Source organism: Ascaphus truei, chromosome 6, assembly GCF_040206685.1.
Source record: "Ascaphus truei isolate aAscTru1 chromosome 6, aAscTru1.hap1, whole genome shotgun sequence".
Taxonomy (NCBI): domain Eukaryota; kingdom Metazoa; phylum Chordata; class Amphibia; order Anura; family Ascaphidae; genus Ascaphus; species Ascaphus truei.
The window spans coordinates 24,004,930-24,026,738 of record NC_134488.1 but is presented as its reverse complement, the minus strand read 5'-3'; the positions used below and the strand labels follow the sequence as shown (position 1 = coordinate 24,026,738).

Here is a 21,809-nt window from a genome sequence, read left to right as displayed (position 1 = left end):
AAGCAGACTCTGATTCCCCGCAGTCCCGGTCAGCGTTTACCCACGCAGCTCTTGGTCGCTCAATCCTGCCGGCGTGCGCATGCACACACAGTACTTCCACTCTCTCACGCTGAACGGGAACTCCCGTAACGTCAATAAGGGCTGGAATCACCCTGCGGTCAGTCTTGTACCTCTCCACACATACGCGTTTCGCCTATCTACTTCGGCTTCATCAGGGAATAGTGCCTCAGTCCTTGTCTCACTTATTTATACAGTAGTCCTAAACCTAATTGGAAGACTCTTCCCCGTTTTGCAGGGAAATCACAATTAATCATGAACGCAGTCGTTAATTTGTATACTATTAGTACAGTAAACGAATATATACACAACACAGTTAAAGCTGCAGTTCAAGCAATATCCTACGTGTAGTGTTTTTAATAAATCAGTTCTGTACTATGAGAAAATACTTGAGCATTTAAAAAAAAAAACTATTTTTAATGTATTCTAATAGAACAATCATTTTTGTTCCTATAGCAACCATTTACAAAGTCACACCACCTTCTAAAACAGCATCACCTTTTTGAGCCCTGACCTCTCTAGCAGTGAACCAATTGAATTTAGTGCCTGCCTGGTCACATGATCTTCCCCACAGAACTTTGCCTGGTCAGTGCAGCAGAAGAGGACCCAAGATGCATTTAGTGAACCCCGAGCTGAATCTCCAGTGATCGATTACAGGAGAACGGATCGATCAGCAACTTAGCTAATCACTTGTCAGTGTGTAAATTGTATTGATGAACATATTGAATGAAAACCGACAGCTTGAACTGCAGCTTTAATGTACCCTACTAAAAAAATGTATAAAACTCCTATGTTAGTATTATTCCATAGCTAATGACTAGGTTACCATTATCATGTCTTACTTAACCCTATAATAACATATGAATAAAAATCTACTATATATTTGTGAAAGTGTTCTATGTGTCCGTGTCTGTATGTGTCTCCCTGTGTCCCTCCCTGTGTCCCTAGCGGCAATCTCATTGGCTCCCTTGGCCCGCCCCCGCACACCTCTCATTGGCTGGACACACACATACACTCACACAGAGATACACACACAGACACACGGAGACACACACAGGCAGGACACTGAGACACACACAAAGATACACACACTGAGATACACAGACAGGACACAGATAGACAGACAGGACACACACACACACCAACCCCCCCCTCCCCCCCCTCTGTCCGTCCGTCCCCATCACGTGCGCCACCCTGCACCGGCTCCAGACGGAAGGGAAGCGCGGCCCTCCTACCCCAGCCGCTCCCTTACCTCCCCAGCGCTACCTCCCCCTCAGGTAAGGCACACCCCTGCCAGTAACTCTCCTATTTCAGGCGCGAAGCCTCGCGCCTCAGGCCCACACAGGGCGCTTCATGCCGCCGCCTGCACACGCCTCACTCAGCCGGACGGCACATCGGGGGAAAGCGAGCGCAATGGGGGGTAGCGCGAGTCACGAGGAACAGAGGGGGGGCAAGTCACAGGGAACGGGGGGGGGGCGAGCCGCGAGTCACGGGGAACGGGGGGGAAGCGCGAGTCACGGGGAACGGGGGGGCGAGCCGCGAGTCACGGGGAACGGGGGGGGGGGGGGGCGAGCCGCAAATCACGGGGAACGGGGGGGGGCGAGCCGCGAGTCACGGGTAATGGGGGGGGCGAGTCACGGGGAACGAGGGAGCGACCACCCGCCGAACCAGCGGGGGGACGGACGCCCGGAGGGGGGGGCATGCACATACATAAATTATGACAATACATATGCCCACTGCTCTCCACCCCCCTCCCCCACTCCCCTTTCCCCCCCCCTCCCCCACTCCCCTTTCCCCCCCCCTCCCCCACTCCCCTTTCCCCCCCCCTCCCCCACTCCCCTTTCCTCCCCCTCCCCCACTCCCCTTTCCCCCCCTCCCCCACTCCCCTTTTTTTCCCCACTCCCCTTTCCCCCCTTTCTCCCCCCTCCCCTTTCCCCCCCCTCCCCACTCCCCTTCCCCCCCCTCCCCTTTCCCCCCCCCACTCCCCTTTCCCCCCCCACTCCCCTTTCCCCTCCCACTCCCCTTTCCCCCCCCACTCCCGTTTCCCCCCCCACTCCCCTTTCCCCCCCCCACTCCCCTTTCCCCCCCCCCACTCCCCTTTCCCCCCCACTCCCCTTTCCCCCCCACTCCCCTTTCTCCCCCCACTCCCCTTTCCCCCCCCACTCCCCTTTCTCCCCCCCACTCCCCTTTCTTCCCCCCCACTCCCCTTTCTCCCCCCCCTCCCCTTTCTCCCCCCCCGCTCCCCTTTCTCCCCCCCTGCTCCCCTTTCTCCCCCCGCTCCCCTTTCTCCCCCCCCGCTCCCCTTTCTCCCCCCCCCCGCTCCCCTTTCCCGCCGCCCTCCGCTCCCTTTTCCCTCCGCCCTCCGCTCCCTTTTCCCCCCGCCCTCCGCTCCCTTTTCCCCCCGCCCTCCGCTCCCTTTTCCCCCCGCCCTCCGCTCCCTTTTCCCCCCGCCCTCCGCTCCCTTTTCCCCCCGCCCTCCGCTCCCCTTTCCCCCCGCCCTCCGCTCCCCTTTTCCCCCCGCCCTCCGCTCCCCTTTTCCCCCGCCCTCCGCTCCCCTTTTCCCCCCGCCCTCCGCTCCCCTTTTCCCCCCACCCTCAGCTCCCCTTTTCCCCCCGCCCTCCGCTCCCCTTTTCCCCCCGCCCTCCGCTCCCCTTTTCTCCCCGCCCTCCGCTCCCCTTTTCCCCCCGCCCTCCGCTCCCCTTTTCCCCCCGCCCTCCGCTCCCCTTTTCCCCCCGCCCTCCGCTCCCCTTTTCCCCCCCCCTCCGCTCCCCTTTCCTCCCCCCCTCCGCTCCCCTTTCCTCCCCCCCTTCGCTCCCCTTTCCTCCCCCCCTCCGCTCCCCTTTCCTCCCCCCCTCCGCTCCCCTTTCCTCCCCCCCTCCGCTCCCCTTTCCTCCCCCCCTTCGCTCCCCTTTCCTCCCCCCCTCCGCTCCCCTTTCCTCCCCCCCTCCGCTCCCCTTTCCTCCCCCCCTCCGCTCCCCTTTCCTTCCCCCTCCGCTCCCCTTTCCTCCCCCCCTCCGCTCCCCTTTCCTCCCCCCCTCCGCTCCCCTTTCCTCCCCCCTCCGCTCCCCTTTCCTCCCCCCTCCACTTCCCTTTCCTCCCCCCCTCCGCTCCCCTTTCCTCCCCCCCTCCGCTCCCCTTTCCTCCCCCCCTCCGCTCCCCTTTCCTCCCCCCCTCCGCTCCCCTTTCCTCCCCCCTCCGCTCCCCTTTCCTCCCCCCTCCGCTTCCCTTTCCTCCCCCCTCCGCTCCCCTTTCCCTCCCCCCTCCTCCCATTTCCCTCCGCCCTCCGCTCCCCTTTCCTCCCCCCCTCCGCTCCCCTTTCCTCCCCCCCTTCGCTCCCCTTTCCTCCCCCCCTCCGCTCCCCTTTCCTCCCCCCCTCCGCTCCCCTTTCCTCCCCCCCTCCGCTCCCCTTTCCTCCCCCCCTCCGCTCCCCTTTCCTCCCCCCCTCCGCTCCCCTTTCCTCCCCCCCTCCGCTCCCCTTTCCTCCCCCCCTCCGCTCCCCTTTCCTCCCCCCCTCCGCTCCCCTTTCCTCCCCCCCTCCGCTCCCCTTTCCTCCCCCCCTCCGCTCCCCTTTCCTCCCCCCTCCACTTCCCTTTCCTCCCCCCCTCCGCTCCCCTTTCCTCCCCCCCTCCGCTCCCCTTTCCTCCCCCCCTCCGCACCCCTTTCCTCCCCCCCTCCACTTCCCTTTCCTCCCCCCCTCCGCTCCCCTTTCCTCCCCCCCTCCGCTCCCCTTTCCTCCCCCCCTCCGCTCCCCTTTCCTCCCCCCCTCCGCTCCCCTTTCCTCCCCCCCTCCGCTCCCCTTTCCTCCCCCCCTCCGCTCCCCTTTCCTCCCCCCCTCCGCTCCCCTTTCCTCCCCCCTCCGCTCCCCTTTCCTCCCCCCTCCACTTCCCTTTCCTCCCCCCTCCGCTCCCCTTTCCTCCCCCCCTCCGCTCCCCTTTCCTCCCCCCCTCCGCTCCCCTTTCCTCCCCCCCTCCGCTCCCCTTTCCTCCCCCCCTCCGCTCCCCTTTCCTCCCCCCTCCGCTCCCCTTTCCTCCCCCCTCCGCTTCCCTTTCCTCCCCCCTCCGCTCCCCTTTCCCTCCCCCCTCCTCCCATTTCCCTCCGCCCTCCTTTATCCAACCTTTACAACAAATAGTCATCTATTGTTCCACGATTTATAAATAATACTACCTATTACGCATTTACATCCCGGGCAACGCCGGGTCTCTCAGCTAGTATATCTATAAAAACAACTAAAAACTTTAAATCTACAACAGTGTCTCTATATATCATTCTTTACATTTCACAATTCCTAATCAAATGTACGATAAATAAATAAATACATACATACAGTGTCTACAATGTATACTAACACACTCTCTGGTATACTGCTAAAATCTCTAAACATAGCACACCTTGTATTTATCGATGCTGACACGGTAGTAGCAAGTTCCCCCCTTTTTTTAAACATTGTTTAATACCAGGGAAACTAATGATATTAAATATTGCATACACTGTCATAGATTCATAATCAATTCTATTATAATTCTTATCACAATTTGATGTTACATCTTAAAAACATCAGAAATATAAGGAATTAAATAAAATATAAAACTTAAAAGAAAATATATATTTTTTAAATGTTGAATAAAAAACAGCCTAAATCTATGTCACTATTCAAACCACAGGGAACAAGGGTTGTAATGCTATGTATCCATTCTGTCTCATTCTGAGATAATTTAACCAGTCTATTACCTCCTCTCCAACTGAAGTCTGCCCCAGGGGTGCGACAACTTTTCCCGTGCCCCCCAGTTTGCGCACCCCTTATCTACCCTACCTATGACCGGACATAAATTATCATTATGGCTGTGTCCCATCTTAAAGTGTAACATCAAAAGTGTGTGGCAGAGTTCATTTTGGAGTTGAAATTGGAGGTGGAGATTGGAGGAAGATCGGGACTCTGCACAACAACTTTGCAACTGTGAGAACTTTACTTTCGATACGCTGTGATTCTTTGTACTCTTTCTATCCACCAGTACCTGGGAAGTCTCTCCTCCTGCATCTCACTATGCCCACCCTATTCCTTTTTCTGTTTACTGTTTCCTCACTCCTTTGTGAATGTCTCTGTTCTCTCCAACTTCCCCACTCCCCACTGCACCATTATTTATACACCTTTCTCCCATCAACTTCTTTACCCCTCAATAAAAAACACCCACACAAATCCTCTATTCACACCCTTTATCTACTCCTTCCTGCTGCTGGGGATCTCCCCTAATCCTGAACCCAGACATACACACCTGTTTTCACCCATGCCTCCCTGCCATATCTTCCTCTGTAAATTGTGTTAACCCTCTCATTTTAATACTGACTAACCTTAAAACTCACCCCACAAAGCATCCCAATAGCCTGCACTCATGGCCACACACAGTCACTCCTACCACCCATTGTGGCCAAGCACTGCCATCTACAGCACTTACTCCCTCACCTGCTGTCTCTGTAAGTTCCCCATCAAACCTCTTAGATTCTAAGCTCTTCTGGGCAGGGATTTCCTTTTCTATTGTCTGATTTTGCTCTCAAGTGTTTTATGTATAAAAGGCCAGCTAATTCTATCGAACGCCTTTTCTGCGTCTAGACTCAATAAAATAGCCTTATATTTGCTTGAGTTGACATGGTTTACAATATTTATAATCTTTCTTGTATCGTCAGAGGCCTGCCTTTCTCCAATAAAACCTACCTGATCAATATGTATAAGTTTTGGTAAAATGTGGTTCAGCCTGTTGGCCAGAATTTTGCTATATAATTTTAGATCCAAATGTATTAATGAAATTGGCCTATAGCTTCCCCAGTTTAAAGGATCCCTACCTTCCTGGTAGATAAGGGCCATATTTGCACTCACCATATATTCTGGGATTTGCTTGCCTCTAAAAAAGGAATTAAAAAGGGATATATATGGGGATATTTTTATATATTTTTTATAATATAAATTTGAGAAACCATCTAGCCCCGGGGCTTTGTAAGGTTTCAATTCTTTAATTACTGCCATCAATTCTAAATGTTTAATTTTTGTATTTAATATTTTGCTGTCTTCCTCCGACTCTAGGCAGACCCCACAAGCTTAAAAACGCCTCAATTTTCTGGTCTAGATTGTTATTTTGGCCTGATTTTTAGCATTCTTTCGCTATCTTATTGTAATCGTATGTTATCTCTACTTTTTTATTTTATTTAATAGCATTAATTTGGGTCCTTTTCTGAATCCCTCTTAATTTGCTGGCCAAAATACGGTGTGCCTTATTCCCTTTATCGTAGTAGTAGCTATTTGGTCCATAAAAGTTTCTGCTCTATATCTTCTCACTGGAATATCCTCAGGTCTTTACGTGCTTTTAGCAGTAATTTATATATTTTTTTTTCGAGGGGGACTTTTTATGTTTTCTTTCTAACATTAACATTTTGTCCTCTAAGATTTGATATGAGGCTATTTTAGTTTTCTTTTTGTATGAAGCTATTGATATAAATGAACCTCTGAAGGTAGATTTATGGGCTCCCCATGGGGTGGAGCATGAACCCACTGAACCTGTATTTGTGTGAAAAATTCTTCTTTCGAGTCTTTTATTCTTTTTTTCAATTTCGGGGGAGTTGAGAAGGGATTCATTTAATCTCCATTGACCACATCTTGGAAGATTAAGGGGAATTCAGAGTAGTATCTCGACATGGGCATGATCTGACCATGTAATTGGGCCAATATTTGAGCTTATAACCCCCCTGTAGAATGTCTGCTGACACTAAAAACTGATCAATTCTGGAGTTGGAGTCAGGTGGAGGGGAATAGTAAGTATAGTCTCTTTGTCCCTGGTTTCGGGTTCTCCAGGCATCCAACAAGGAATATTCTTTTATAATTTCCCTAAAATGTTTACCATTTCTATAAATTTGAGCTGAGTGGGTTTTCCCAACCTGATTAGCTCTGTATCCGGATTTTGGACAATATTAAAATCTCCGGCCACAGTCAATGAGGGTCTTGGATTTTTATCCACTTTTTCTAGAATATTTTTGAGGAATTTCTCTTGATTATTGTTGGGTGCGTACACATTTACAAGAGTGATACTCATCCCTAGAACTGCTCCGTCTATTATAATAAACCTTCCTTCTGGGTCTCTCTTTATATCATTACAATGGAATGGAATCCCATGTCGTATTAATATAGCCACCCCCCGTTTTTTGCAACTGCAAGGTGCGTAGTATACCCGTAGGAATGACTTTTTGAAGGTACAGCTCAACCCCTTTATAACGCTGTGCTTCGGGTCCAAAGAATCACACCGTGATATAAGCGGATCGCGTTAGAAATAATGCACAAGTGTATGCATTGTGCAATAAAGTATTTAAGACACCATAATCGTGTTGTAAAGTATTCATAAATATGAAAATTGGGAGCCACGCTTGCACCGCGCTATAAGCGGATCCGCGTTGTAACGGATCGCATTATAACGGGGTTGAGCTGTATTAGGCGGCTCTGAAGAATCAAAATGGGTTTCCTGTAGGAAGAGTATATCACCTTTTATTCTGTTAAATTCCGTTTAAGCTAATCTTCTCTTAAAATTAGTGTTCAGACCCTTGACGTTTAGTGAAATTATTTGAATTGGGGCTTGACTAGACATGATATTTGTCTTTGAGCGGCATACTCTCTATCAACAGCTCATTTCCTAACATTCTCGTCTCGGGATTTATGAATAGGGCTGTCCAGTGACCAGACCAGCTCTCCGTTTCCCAATTCAGTTTCCGAGTATGGAAGAGTGTTTGGGTGGTTGGTAATGGTGATGGTTAAAAAATAAAGAACAGGGAGGGAGGGGGTAATAAGGTGTGGGGGTGTGAATATGGAGTCCCCGTTAGGGGAGGCCATCACGAGTGTGGTGACCTTCAAAAAATTATAACCCTACAGTAGCTTTAAACTGGCGGGTTAGAGCGGGCTTAAGGCCCTAAGGGGGGTGCTGCGAGCGTGAGGAACGTGATGCCCGCCAGTGCGCCCACCCAACATTGAAATTATTATTAATATTTACACAGCAATGTGTGTTCCCAGCTGTGTTCTGCTGGGACTCTCCAGCACATAATTATGTAAATAAACCCTTTGTTTACATGCTTCCTTTAAAATGGGCGGAAATGGATGAATCAAATGCGCTTCAGGCTAATTGTATGTGTATATGTATGTATGTGTGTATGTATGTATGTATGTATGTATGTATGTATGTATGTATGTATGTATCTTTCATTATATAGGGCCATCCAGGTACATAGCGCTTTACAACACACGTGCCATAATATTATAACACAATGGGAATAAGCGCTTCAGACATTAAAAAAAAAAAATAGGAAAAGGTGTCCCTGCCCCGAAGAGCTTACAATCTAATTGGTAAGTGGGGGGAACTTACAGAGACAGGAGGGTGTTCTGGCTATGTGCGTCTGCAAGGGGCCAAGGTAATTCATCCATTAACCATGGAGATAAGGCAGTGACACCTAAGACACAGTATTAGTAAATTATATATCATAACATGATAGAGGAGATTTTCTGATGGTCGCTCAATTCTATGTGTGCAGAAGGTATTTCAGGAAAGCTCATAAACGCCAACCTCATTCAAGACAAGATGACAACGGGGCCGTACACGCCAAAGATATTGATATTGGAAGCATACAATGAAATAGCCTCTTCACCTTCAACTTCCATGCATTGTAAAGAAGCAGCTTTTATCAGCAAGACAATGGAAAAAGGAAGCTGAACAAATGCAAAGTGCATCTGGTAAAATAGGAGGACTTGGAAAGTATTCGCTAGAAGAAGAATCATTAAGAATCAGTCTTGGTGTGATTACTCCAGCCTAATGCATGGGCTTATTTCAGCTGTCATCGTACTGTGTTGGTTAAGCCCATTTGAATGAACGAGATGACAATGTGCAGTTTGGCTATTACAGCAGAGTAAATCTCTCCTCCCCCCACAGATGGGAGACACAAGGTTCTATTTTAGCAGAGAAATTCATATGTTGGTGTGGTCATTAGGGGTCATTAGGGGTCATAGTCACAAAGTGGCGCTAAGCCACAAGACCATTTGTTGCCCATTCGGGTGAATGGGTCATACGTTGTCTTATGGTGCTGCAAACCGTCTTATGACTTGGCACTGTTTAGTAAATATGGCCTTCAATGTTTACTTTACTTACATAGACAACGACTGAGCCACCGATTGAGCCACCTGTGCTGAAGCAGGGATATCCTGAAAACCTGTCCTGTTGGGGGGGCGCTTGAGGACTGGAGTTGGCCACTCCTGGCGTAACACATTGTTCTGTAAGAAGAAAGTGGATCTGTCAGTTTGTAAATGAATAAATAAAGCATTGGTACTGTGGTTCTGTAAACACAGAAGGTGGTACTCCACCCTGCTCCCTAGTACCATCACATGTCAACTTTTGACACGCGAGTAATAATGTCACCAATTCATTTTGTTGGGGGTCTTCCAATCGAATTTGGCGATATTTAGCGGACACAATGACCTGCCTGTGACCCGTCAGAGCTGACAGTGTTTCCCTAACTAGGATCACTTCTGTATTAATGCTCCAGTGTGTCTCTTACCTGTGCCTTAACCACAGAATAAACCCCCCAGAAATTAAGTTAATAGGGCAGGAGTGGCCAACTCGAGTCCTCAAGGGACACCAACAAGTCAGATTTTCAGGATATCCCTGCTTCAGCACAGGTGGCTCCTGAAAACCTGACCTGTTAGTGGCCCTTGAGGATTTAAGAGTTATAGGATTGAAGCAGGGTGTCTCCGGAGCTTAACTGTTCATTTCCCGCTCCGGGGGCCCCCTGCTTCCAAAGATACTTATCTCCGTAGGGAGTTGTCCATATGAATGAGCCATTGATTGAGCCAGCTGTGCTGAAGCAGGGATATCCTGAAAACCTGACCCGTTGGTGGCACTTGAGGACTGGGAGTTGGCCGCCCCAGTAATAGGTGAACCATGAAGCTCTGGTTGCACATTAACCCTTTGAGTGCCCTAGGGGCCCGCAGCATCACAGCCCCATCCGGGCGCTTTGCACACGGGAGAGATCACGTGATTGCTGCGTCACTGATGACAGGAACGGAAGAGGTGGAGTCCTAAGCCGCCCAGATCGCGTCCGGATCTCCGCAGGACATCTCCACTAGAAAACGTGCAAATCGCACATGGTGTGGCTGCCACGTAATGGGGTCCCTGGGGGATACAGACCCCCCGTGAAGTGATAACTGCATCATGCAGAACGGTTAAAGCAGCAATCCCTGCCCCCTCAAAAGCCTTATACGAGTTTAATTTACCCCCTCTTGTATTGTTCTTAAAAATATATATATATACAGTCATGCTTTTAAACTCTTATTTTAATCCTAATCCTAATCTCCATGGTAAACCTCAGACTGCACTGGGCTCCGGGGAGAGATCCATTTTAAACCTTCCAGAAACAATATATTTCAAACGCTTATACCGTATATCTCCTGAATGGAGCATCAGACTTTAAAAATAAAAACAGTGTTTGAACTTAAAAAATGCATAAAAATGGCGATCAGCACGGTCGCATGCGTTAAAGCACGGGGGGGGCTCGACTCCAGTCCTCAAGCTCCCCTAACAGGTCAGGTTTTCAGGATATCTCAGCTTCATCTTCGACTGAGCCTCTGATTGAGCCACCTGTGCTGAAGCAGGGACTGATTGAGCCACCCGTGCTGAAGTAGGATATCCTGAAAACCTGACCTGTTGGGAGGGGGGAGCTTGAGGACGGGAGCTGAGCCCCCCTGCGTTAAGGTGTGAAGCAGTAATCCTTTCCTATGCTCTGATGTGTTGAATGCTCCTTATCATGCCCTGCCTTGCCTAGAAGGAAGGGCACCTCCGTGTGAGTCAGCCAGTCTCCTGTATGGTGGAAATCACACAGGCACAACTCACGCCACCCTCAGCCAGTGCTGAGTCACGGAACGTTAACCGTTTCCCCCTCTGTGCCAAAAGCTATTTATTGATTGATTTGTGACTTGCAGGTGGTGTGCAGCATGGCGACTGGAATCGCTTAACCCTTTATCCGCTGGGCGACGCCAGCAACGCATTGCTCCGCTTACTTTATGGATATAAAGCCGGGGTGGGCAATTCCTGTTCTCCAGGGCCACCAACAGGTCAGGTTTTCAGAATATCCCTGCTTCAGCACAGGTAGCTTGATCCGTGCTGAAGCAGGGATATCCTTAAAACCTGACCTGTCGGTGGCTCTTGAGGACTGGAGTTGGCCACCCCGGATATAAACCCAAGACTGCTCGTTATTTTCCCGGAGTTATGTCAGATTTACGTAGAAATAGTGCATGATGGGAAATATGTTAGCATGGGGTTCTCAACTTCAGTCCCCAAGACCCACGCAACAGGTCAGGTTTTCAGGATATCCCGGCTTCAGCACAGCTGGCTCAATCAGTGGCTCAGTCGAAAACTGAGCCACTGATTGAGCCACCTGTGCTGCAACAGGGACTGGTTGAGTCACCTGTGCTGAAGCAGGGATATCCTGAAAACCTGACCTGTTGGGGGGTCTTGAGGACTGGAGATGAGAACCCCCTGTGTTAGACCATATCTGCCAATTATGCTGCATGTTTAGCTGCAGTAACTTAACATGGGTAAGCAAAGTGAAAAAGCCCTTCTTAACAGACCCTCCCTCCTAATGAAAGTATATTACAAGTATAGGTATGTTACCATTACTAATAAATCTAAATTCAATACGCATGTTTCTCATTGTATTTATAGAAGTATTGGTGCATACATATTTCTAAAAAAATACTCTTAACAAGTGAATAAACCTGTTCTATATACATACAGTACTAGAAAGAAATGCAAAATTGAAAAACCTGTATAGATGTCGATTTGTAAGGTTAATAAATTATACTTTTAGTTAGATTAGATTTTAAGGTTATCCCAGCTTCAGCGCAGAGGGCCGCAATCACCACCTGTGCTGAAGCCGGGAGCCACTGATTGAGCCACCTATGCTGAAGCAGGGATATCCTGAAAACCTGACCTGTTGAGGGGGGTCTTGAGGACTGGAGTTGAGAACCCCCTGGGTTAATGGGGAAACTTGGGACTTCTTGGCACTTTCTTGGCTAATGATTTGCACTGCATTCATACAGTAGCTGTATTTATAAAAGATCTCTTGTCATTTGCACCGTATTAGGGATTTCTCTTACTGTATTATCCTAAACAAATGAGTGAATACAGGTGGGATATTAAATGTGTGGATTAGTCACTATTTTTCATACATTAGACTACAATGAAGCGCCTAACATTCTATATTTAGCACCAGGAAACTCCCAATTCTGACATAGTGAACAGAGCGACTGAGCGCGTATACCGTACCTTCTACTGCAGGTGGGCTCAACTCCAGCTCTCGAGACCCCCCTCAACAGGTCAGGTTATCAGGATATCCCTGCTTCAGCACAGGGGTCTCAATCAGTTTGAGCCACCTGTGCTGAAGCAGGGATATCCTTTAAACCTGACCTGTTGGGGGGGAGGGGTCTTGAGGACTGGAGTTGAGAACCCCTGCTTTACTGAATCTAGTGACTTTCTTTTAACACATCTTAATTAAAAGTTATTTTGTCTTTTATAGGGTGTGATAAAATTAGTTAAAGCACCTGTACATTTCTGCTGATCAACAAGCCCTGTAATATGTCTGTGAGACTCGAGCACAGATTACGCACTACTACACAGTTATGGTTTCAAGGAGGGAAAACATATTTAACAACCACAAATGCAGCAAAAGGGTTAAAGCGAATTTCCCTACGCTGCCTCACGCAACTGCTGAGGGTCAGGTTTCAGCAGCGCCTCTCCGCTATGTCAGACTGGACACGTACACCTTTCTCATTGGCTGCTCACCTGGGAGACACAAAGAATGATCAGTCTGTGCCCAGGAATTCCTGGCAGGGTGCATTAGGGTTAGGCGAAATACAAGGGGAAAAAACCAGTAGCTAGATAAGAAATGGGCTTAACCCATGTGGAGCCAACATTGTCTGCTAGAGAGACAGACCTGCAGATGTTTCAATGGCAGAGCTTGAATCACTGGGTCAAGTAAGAGACCTGATTTCTGTCATCTGCTGCTATTACATTTCAGAAAAAGGCAGGCCTATATCCCCAGCTGTGTAATACAGAGGTTCTCAACTAGCAACCTCAAGACCCCCCCCCCCCCCCCCAACAGGTCAGGTTTTCAGGATATCCCTGCTTCAGCCCAGGTGGCTCGGTCTTTGACTGAGCCACCTGTGCTGAAGCAGGATATTTGACTGTCACTTATTGAGCCAGCTGTGCTGAAGCAGGGATATCTGGAAAACCTGACCAGTTGGGCGGGTCTTGAGGACTGGAGTTGAGAACCTCTGGGTCAATGGGAAACTGGGGACTTCATAGCACTTTCTGGACCCAATGAGTTACAATATGTATTTATAAAAGATCTCTGGTCATTTGCACTGTATTAGGGATTTCTCTTACTGTATTATCCTAAACAAATTAGGTTAATTGAATAATATATTATTGAATATATATATCACATTGTGTGTGTGTGTGTGTGTGTGTGTGTGTGTGTGTGTGTGTGTGTGTGTGTGTGTGTGTGTGTGTGTGTGTGTGTGTGTGTGTGTGTGTGTGTGTGTGTGTGTGTGTGTGTGTGTGTGTGTGTGTGTGTGTGTGTGTGTGTAAAAATGAAATGTCTAATTGTATATATATATTTTTTTTTTTTACAGTGCTTGACAAATCTATTAAAATACAGGCCCGTGGCGACTGGATTTGACCCCGTGGCGACCTCCTCATGGCCGACACCGAGCAGGGCGGGATTGGGAGCGGGACTATGTGGCGAGTAGATTTTTTGGTTCGGCGAGTAGATTTTTGGGTGATTTGTCAACCACTGTGTGTGTATATATATATATATATATATATATATATATATATATATATATATACAAGTAGACATTTCATTTTTACACACACACACACATATATATATATAATGTGATATATATATAATGTAAAAATGAAATGTCTAATTGTTTGAAGGAAAAAAAAAGGTTTGTAGGTAGCAAGTGTAGCCCTGGTTCCTAGCGAACACAGACCACTACCATATGCTGTATAACCTGTAGGCTCACAGGGCCTCTGCCACAGAGAGCCTGGGGTACGCACAATACTTATAACTTGGTGCAGCGCCTCCACCTGCGACAGCTTCCACCCGAGGGGAAGTGGGTCTTCGCAGGAACTTATGTACATTAATACACACACACAGCAATATACCTTAACCAATATACTTTACTTGTAGCAACCATAAGCTTTATCAACAGGTGTCCCTCCCGAGAGGAGACACTACTCTCAGCGTCCTGCCGAACGCTCACTCTCCCCTTCCCTTCACCGGGTGATCCCACCCCATGTCCAGTCCCCTCTTGGAATAAGTCCCCCACCCTCACGTGAGACAGTGAATGTATATGTATGTGACTGCGCAGCCACGTGTCCTGAGTGAGTGATGGTACCGTTGGTGCACTTGGAGTTTACCTGCCGGGCACTCCCGTACCCGGTTCTGCAACTATCTTCACAAAGGATCAGTGTGGGCGTAGATGACGTCACCCGTAGGTGTCCGGGTCGATCCCACCCAGACACGCTGCGACTTGGTAGCGGGGCCTGATCCCAGACCTCCCACTGACTTAGAACTGTCCTGGTAGCGATCGTGTAACCGTAAGGGAATTCGGAACCTGTCTATGGCCAGTCCCTAGCTCAGCTTCACACTACTGGGGCTCAGGGCCTAACTGGGCCTGGGGCATGCGGCCTAGGTAGGGGCGGACGGCCTCCCTACACCGGAGCTCCTTCTCCTTCCTCCTACAGCTAGCTCTGACCCAACGTGTGCCCCCTCACTTCCTTTTCCTCCCTCCCTCGTACCTGATTGGCCCTCGCACGTCACGAGGGCCCGCGGGGCTGCTGGGACCCGTAGTTCCCTAACTCTCCTCCTATCCGAGCTCTCCTCCTTCGCGGGCTTTGCTCCCCTTGTCTGCGCATGCGCAACCTTCTGCCAGGCCAGTTCTGCGCCGGCGCCAACCTAAACATGGCGGCTCCCTCTTGCGCGGAACCTCCATTATTGGAGCGTTCCCTAGGTGCAGCATCTCCCACCCCACAACAACCAATGGTGGAAAAAGAGGTCCCGGCTACACAAGATAAACTTTTTTACTTAAGAGTACATGGCCAGAAAACAATTAAAAGTGGGGAGGGTTAGTAATATGAAAATCAGGGAGTGACACAATACAAATGGTATCACTGGAATAATGACTTGCTAGATGGGTGAAGTAATAGTGTTGAGAAGCATGTTAGATTTTACTTTGCTAAAGCATATTCAAGTGTAACACATGGCAGTGGATACCAACCTCATTTTGTTCTGTGCCACCATTAAAAAATAAGTAAACCCTGATGTACAGCCAACATTAGCACAAGTCAAATACCTTTATGTACACGATACCTGTACATAATTGCTTAACCTCTGTATTAAACAATCACTGCAATGTAACTCTGAATCTAACTTTAGTGTGAATAGTGCGCTCTCTTCTGACTTCTGACTGCCAACAACCTGAGGCTTAGAAGTGGCGAGACTATGGAGTGTCACTTTGTATTTGCACCACAGCTTGGGACCCTCTGCAATACATGGCAGAGGTTCCTAACTCCTGTCCCAAAGGATCACTAAGCGTGTAGGTTTGCAGGATACCCCTGCCCGAACTCAGCGGGTCCAGTCAAAATGATTGGGCCACATGTGCTAATGAGAGGATAGCCTTGACCTGCACTGTTAGTGGTCCTTCAGGGCTGGAGTTCGGACCCACTGCTATATGGTATATTCTCAGGAGAGGTATAGGTAGGGTGACCAGACATCCCTGTTTTTAGGCCTTTGTCCCGACGTTTTGGGCCACTGCCTTGGTATTCTATCGGCAGTTGACGACCGCTCATACTCAGGCACGATCGATGCTTGCCAGACAACCGACAATCGTGCATACACGACTGGCAAGCGCTCATCGTGCATGCTCAGTTGGTGCTCGCCATCCACGCATGCGCAGTCGATGCTCGCTGTTTGCGCATGCTCGATATTTGTCCCGTTTTTTTCTGGGACAAATATGTTCCCCCTAGTTATGGGCACATCAAATATATTCGATGCACCAGAGTCATCATATTGTGTCAGTAAAGGAGAGATAATCCGGAGCAGCAACACGGCGGCACATTTGAAGTTGAGAGCACCCAGACGGTTCAAAGTGAAAAAAGTCTTTATTCGGACATACAAAAACCGGAGTTCTCCATGGAAAACCTCCCACGCGTTTCACGCCTAAGTGACGCTTTCTCATATCATGATCTGCTGTATCGCACCCGGACTTGGCAATATCCGCCATAAACTTTAATGGCAGGTATCGCCAATACAGTGGATCGTGCTTTGATGACTCCGTGGCAAGGTCTCTTGCTGTATTTACTAAGTGGTGCTAAACCTTAGGGTTCCTTATGGCCCCAATTGAAGAGGTCACAAGGTGCCTAGTGTTGAACCCCATTTCATAAATCTGGGAATTAGCTGATTACATCCCGAGATCTATTCAAATAGCTTTATGTAGAAACAGTGCACAGAGAACGTGTGGGACTTTGCAAAACTCCCGAGGGATATAGGACTGCTCATTTATACTAAAATAAGCCTGGAATTTAAAAAAAAAAAAAAATGTGTATCTAGTTATAGAAAGTAATTTTTTCACAACATAAAAATAAGACAAACTAAATAAACTGTTTCTCCTGCTCCTTACTTACACCCTTTCACCCATCTTTCTCTCGACTCTCTATTTTGACTCCTTCCCTTTTATTTAAATCTTCTCTTCCTTTCACAACCCACCTCCGACTGATCTCTCATTTCCAACCCAACTGCAATGTCTCCAGTAACAGAGCAGAAAGCAACGGGAGGTCATGTCAGGTAAGAAGCTGCAGGGGAGATGAAAAAAAACCATTCAGTAAAACCATTACAGGATCTATTTGTAGGCTTATTCTCTTTCTGAAGTGTCTGTGTTTTTTTCCCACCTCCAATCTTGCCAGAGCTTGCGTAGAGAAAGAAGTGGGACGGGTTCCCAGTACTCGTATCCTTGTAGACGCCAAAGGGAAGAAAAGGAGCCTTGAGCCCCTTAGGAGACAGGACGACATGACCTCCAGGGCTAGGCTCCCCTCTCCTTCTCTTACTTGGTGGGGCCGTTTTCTTCTCCCTCTCCCCTCCTACCAGATGGCGGTGATGAGAGGGGGCCGGGGAGAGGCTATTTAGGTCCTGTGCGGGGCGGTGTTGCACACCATTTCCCGGCGGTGGAGTGCTCTGGCAGGGTTGGCACTTATCAGGTTACATGATGTATGTTAATAAAATCCACCGCCTTTGTACCTCCAGACCTTCGTTTGTGTTTATTTATTATAAGTATTATTATGGGGATATGTATAAAGAGAGGGGGGGGGGGGAGAAGCTCCATTGCAGGCTCCAAGGTAAAGTAGTGATGATGCAGGTCTCCTGAAGAAATGTCAGATAATCTGCTAGTAATGCCAGCTTTGGTATGGGCTTTTGCTACCTCTGCCAAACTAAAACAAACAGATATCAATGACCAAAGCCACCACTGGAATGTCCCGCGTCTAAACAAGGACATGGTCGGGGGGGAAAAAGACACCTGAGAACCATTGGTCAGAAGAGCACCAAGCCACATAACCCAATCTCCTGACTCCTACTGAAACAGGAAAATAACTATATCCGGGGAATTGTGGGAGTTTTTTTGCCTCCAAAAGGGCATTTACTTCACCATTTGCCAGACGAGACCCCCCCTCCACTTAACTCTTCCTTTTCAGCTTATAAAATGCTTCACATGGGTCACTCTAAATGGTGCTAAACTAAACTAAAATACTATTCACTGAAAAGACAGTGTTAAAAATTGGAGAGAGGGCCAAGAACTCCCATATAAAATCATTTAGGCCCATATTCACTAAACTTTAGTGAATGGGGGTGAGAGTGTGCTAAAGAGTAGCCCTGCTCAGTACATATGGGCCTTATTGTGTGGGAACTGTTCCTAGCGGTAGAGTTTGTCTGACATTATATTGGGTTATGAACTCAGAGGCTGGCAGTACAAACAATGGGCAGTTAAAATGTAATCCCATTGATTTTCCCCCGGACAAAAATCTCCATTTCCTTATTGGAGAACGCAGCTCTACTTTGTCACGTGTGCCGCACAACTGGCAGATATAACGTGTGTATAACTCATATCTCCCTTTATGGCCATCCAAGCTTATAGAAGACCATTTAAAAAGAAAATGTTCACAGCCCCAATCATAAAACCCTATGTATGTCTCAGGTTTCCTAATCTCCTGGACACATTTATGAGAATGAATGTCCCAGACTAGGACACTGGATGTCAGAGTTAAAAGCCACAGCTCTGTGACCCCACAAAGCCACCCTAAGAGAAGAATAGACATTTTTTTACAAAGATAAGGCCACCCCCATATAAATTTAACATAGGAAGGATGTTGATCCAGGGAGAAATCTGATCACATGACTGGAGTCAGGAAGGATTTTTTCCCCCTTTTGAGACACAACTGGCAAATATTTTACTGGGGTTTTTTGTTTGCCTTTCTCTGGAACAATATCAGTATAAATAAGAATATCACCAGATTAGAATTGAACACAGGTTGATCTCGATGCCCATATGTCTTTTTTTTTTCTTTCAACCTAATCTACCATGTTACTGCATAACCCTAAAGAAAATAAGGATTATTAATAATTGTTGATGAAAATCTCTCAACTACCATTTGAAAAGGTGCAGGTTTGAATGTCTTCTGATTAAAAATCATGATGTTGCTTTGCATACCACTCTGGCACTGAAGAAAAGATCAGTCATTGCTTTTGACGGCAAGTACAGATTGATTAGAAAGAAAGTTAACTATTGGCTCCAATAGGCTGCTATCTGCCTCAATCTGTCACATACCCGGTTTTACAGTCAGGGCAATTGAATTTAAAAAAATGGACCTGAATTCACGTCATTGTTGGTATTCAGCAGAGTCTTTTTATCGGCGAGCGCTGGCTGCGCATAGGTGATGAGCGCTTGTCGGCCGCTTATGCGCCTGCGCGATTGCCACTTGCCGACCGCTCGTGCCCATGGAGCTTGCCAGTTTGCGCATGCGTGGCCGGCAAGTGCCGATCGCACATGCGCACAATGAGCCAGCAAGCGCCGATCGCACATGCACGCCCAGCGCGGAGAAAACCCGGGGCAGTGGCCAGAAAAGTCGGGAACCCGGGACAACCAGCGAAAAACCCGGGGCTATTCCGGCTAAACTGGGACGTCTGGTCACCCTACTTTTAATGTAAACGGCAGAGGGGATATAGCAACGAGCCTGTCAACAAACACCAGACAATGCTAAATCAATCCGTTAATTGCCCCTTCCAGGGCAGATGCATTCATAACTCAGAGCTGCTTTATTCAAATGCTCTTTTGTGTTACAATTAATGGCTTGTGGAGGTGGGAGCTATAAGTCTGACCACCTGTGGGACATTTAAAGTGTCCTAACAGTTTTATGTAAGGCTGTACATCTTTAAGGAGCATTGAAGAATAAAAATCACATTACTGATCATACTGTGTTTGAGTATTTGAGTCCCAGCAGCAATTTTTGTTCCCAGTAAAGTAATACCAAAATATAGAATCACTAGACAATTATCTCTGTGAAAGTTAAAAAAAAAAAAGGAAAGAAAAGACTTGCTCCAACTTTAACAGAAGTAAATAAGAGAGTTGTTCTGCGTCTACCTGCTGAATCTTCCACCCAAGGTCACCTTCCAATAGTGAATGACAGCTTTGTTACTAAACAGTTATCTAAATTGTGGTGGCTTATCGGGGGGGGGGGGAAGCTTCATCATTATAAACAGTATCCAGCAAGTGCCGTGTCCACAGGAAAAGATTCAACAACGTCATTTCTTACCACTATAGGTCATAAGAGACCCCACAAAACGGGGGGGGGGGGGAATGTATATGTATCCATTTGTGAGTGGATTTAACCCTGAGATGACCTGCTTAGGTGACTGGTGGATCCGTCTGGACTTGCACTGAAGTTTTTAGATTACCCCCATTTGATATGCTTATTAGTGTTCTGCAGCTCCCTGCTTAGCTCCATGTGGAGGCCAACCCTAGTAATATGGACTATTTGTGTCCGTCTACCCTTGGACACCAGCAGATCTTTACAGTTATAAAGAGGGTATAACAGAAAAGTTGGTTGCCCTGGGAGTGACCTCTCATTCAAAAATCATTACCTTATGGCATCTTTGTCCTTCCTGCCCGGGAAATCAAAGAAATGGTTGAAAAACATGCTGTCCCGTTAATCCTGCCGGGTCTTCGTCCCGCAAGCTCAAATCAAGATTTTGTGAGCTTGTTTTAGAGTAGCCGGTTTGCTAGTAACGAGATGTTTTCCAGTCAGAGTTTGTCAGTGTCTGTTATCTCTCCCCTTGGCTGGAGTATGGATTGTTGGTGAGAATCTTTGCCTGGTACAGTAAAGTTCCCTTCACTTCCCAGGCCAGGAATTTTTCATTGAATAATTTTTAACTAAAGCTTCGGGGAGGGGGAACCGGGGTCTTTTCTACTTTATTTGGCTGCTCAGCCATGTAGAAAGAAAACTTACAAGCACTTTTTTTTTTTTTTTCTGTCTACCAAACAAAGAAAAAACGCAAGAGCAAACACAGAAGAGTTTGCGAAGTTTTTTTGGTTATCAGCGCAAATACTGTATGACACTATGAGAAAACGAGGTGCGCATTCCTTGGGTACACTAATTGGAGTCTTTACAAAACTGTAAAGTAATTTTTTTATTTCACTGGTGGAGAAGAAAGTGTAAATGATGAGCAGGTGCAGTGAGAACAGCAGCAACGCCTTCCAACATGTGGCCCAGAAAAATAGGTATACTTTATTAGCTACAGTAGGTCCATGTGGAACAGAGGAGTATCCGGACACGTGGGAGAGACACAAGGAGACACAATAACGCATATAAACACACAATCCCAGCAAGCTCACCCACCCCACTTTTTAAGTAGCAGGTTTTTCCATGTACCTGTGCAGGACATGTCTATTAAGACATTGCTCCCTCCAGCAGGGGTAACTGAGAATTTTCACAGGTAGTGTTAGGACCTGCTCACTGGTCATGCCGTGACGTGGCTGCATACTGGTCATGCCGTGACGTGGCTGCATACTGGTCATGCCGTGACGTGGCTGCATACTGGTAATGCCGTGACGTGGCTGCATACTGGTCATGCCGTGACGTGGCTGCATACTGGTCATGCCGTGACGTGGCTGCATACTGGTCATGCCGTGACGTGGCTGCAGGCTTATAACGCTTTGGCGAAAGGGTTTAACTAAATGACCGTTACTCATGGGAATACTAACATTGAAGTATTTAACTATGTATTTTGTCACATTGGATGTAGCATTTGGGTATTTTTGTCTTTTGTTGTACAATAACACATATAATGTACTATATGCATATTATTAATAAAATATGTGAATTTATGGATTTATGTGTATATATACGTATACACACACACACACAATAGAAGTGGTATTAAATTTACGCTAACCAGCTGAACATTAGCAGATAATACATCAATGTCTAAGTTGCTTTAATTTGCTGAAGCTTTAGCAGCCGCTGGGAGAAATAGTTACAATGGGTACAGCTCAATTTAATATGTACAGGACATTAAAAAAAACAGGTACAGTACCTGACTAAAGAGGTGCAGTTGGGGAGTAT

General features: G+C 47.5%; 1 long non-coding RNA gene across 1 annotated transcript in view; it reads right to left on the bottom strand.

The window, feature by feature from the left end:
• Positions 1–20,569, bottom strand: part of LOC142496409 (uncharacterized) — a 129,262-nt gene extending 108,693 nt beyond the window's left edge. The window contains exons 1-2 of the long non-coding RNA XR_012801978.1: positions 20,329–20,569; positions 9,225–9,346 (exon numbers count right to left, since the gene is read on the bottom strand). This is a non-coding gene — a long non-coding RNA (uncharacterized LOC142496409). The remainder of the gene's footprint in view (positions 1–9,224; positions 9,347–20,328) is intronic.
• Between the last annotated feature and the right edge of the window lie 1,240 nt (positions 20,570–21,809).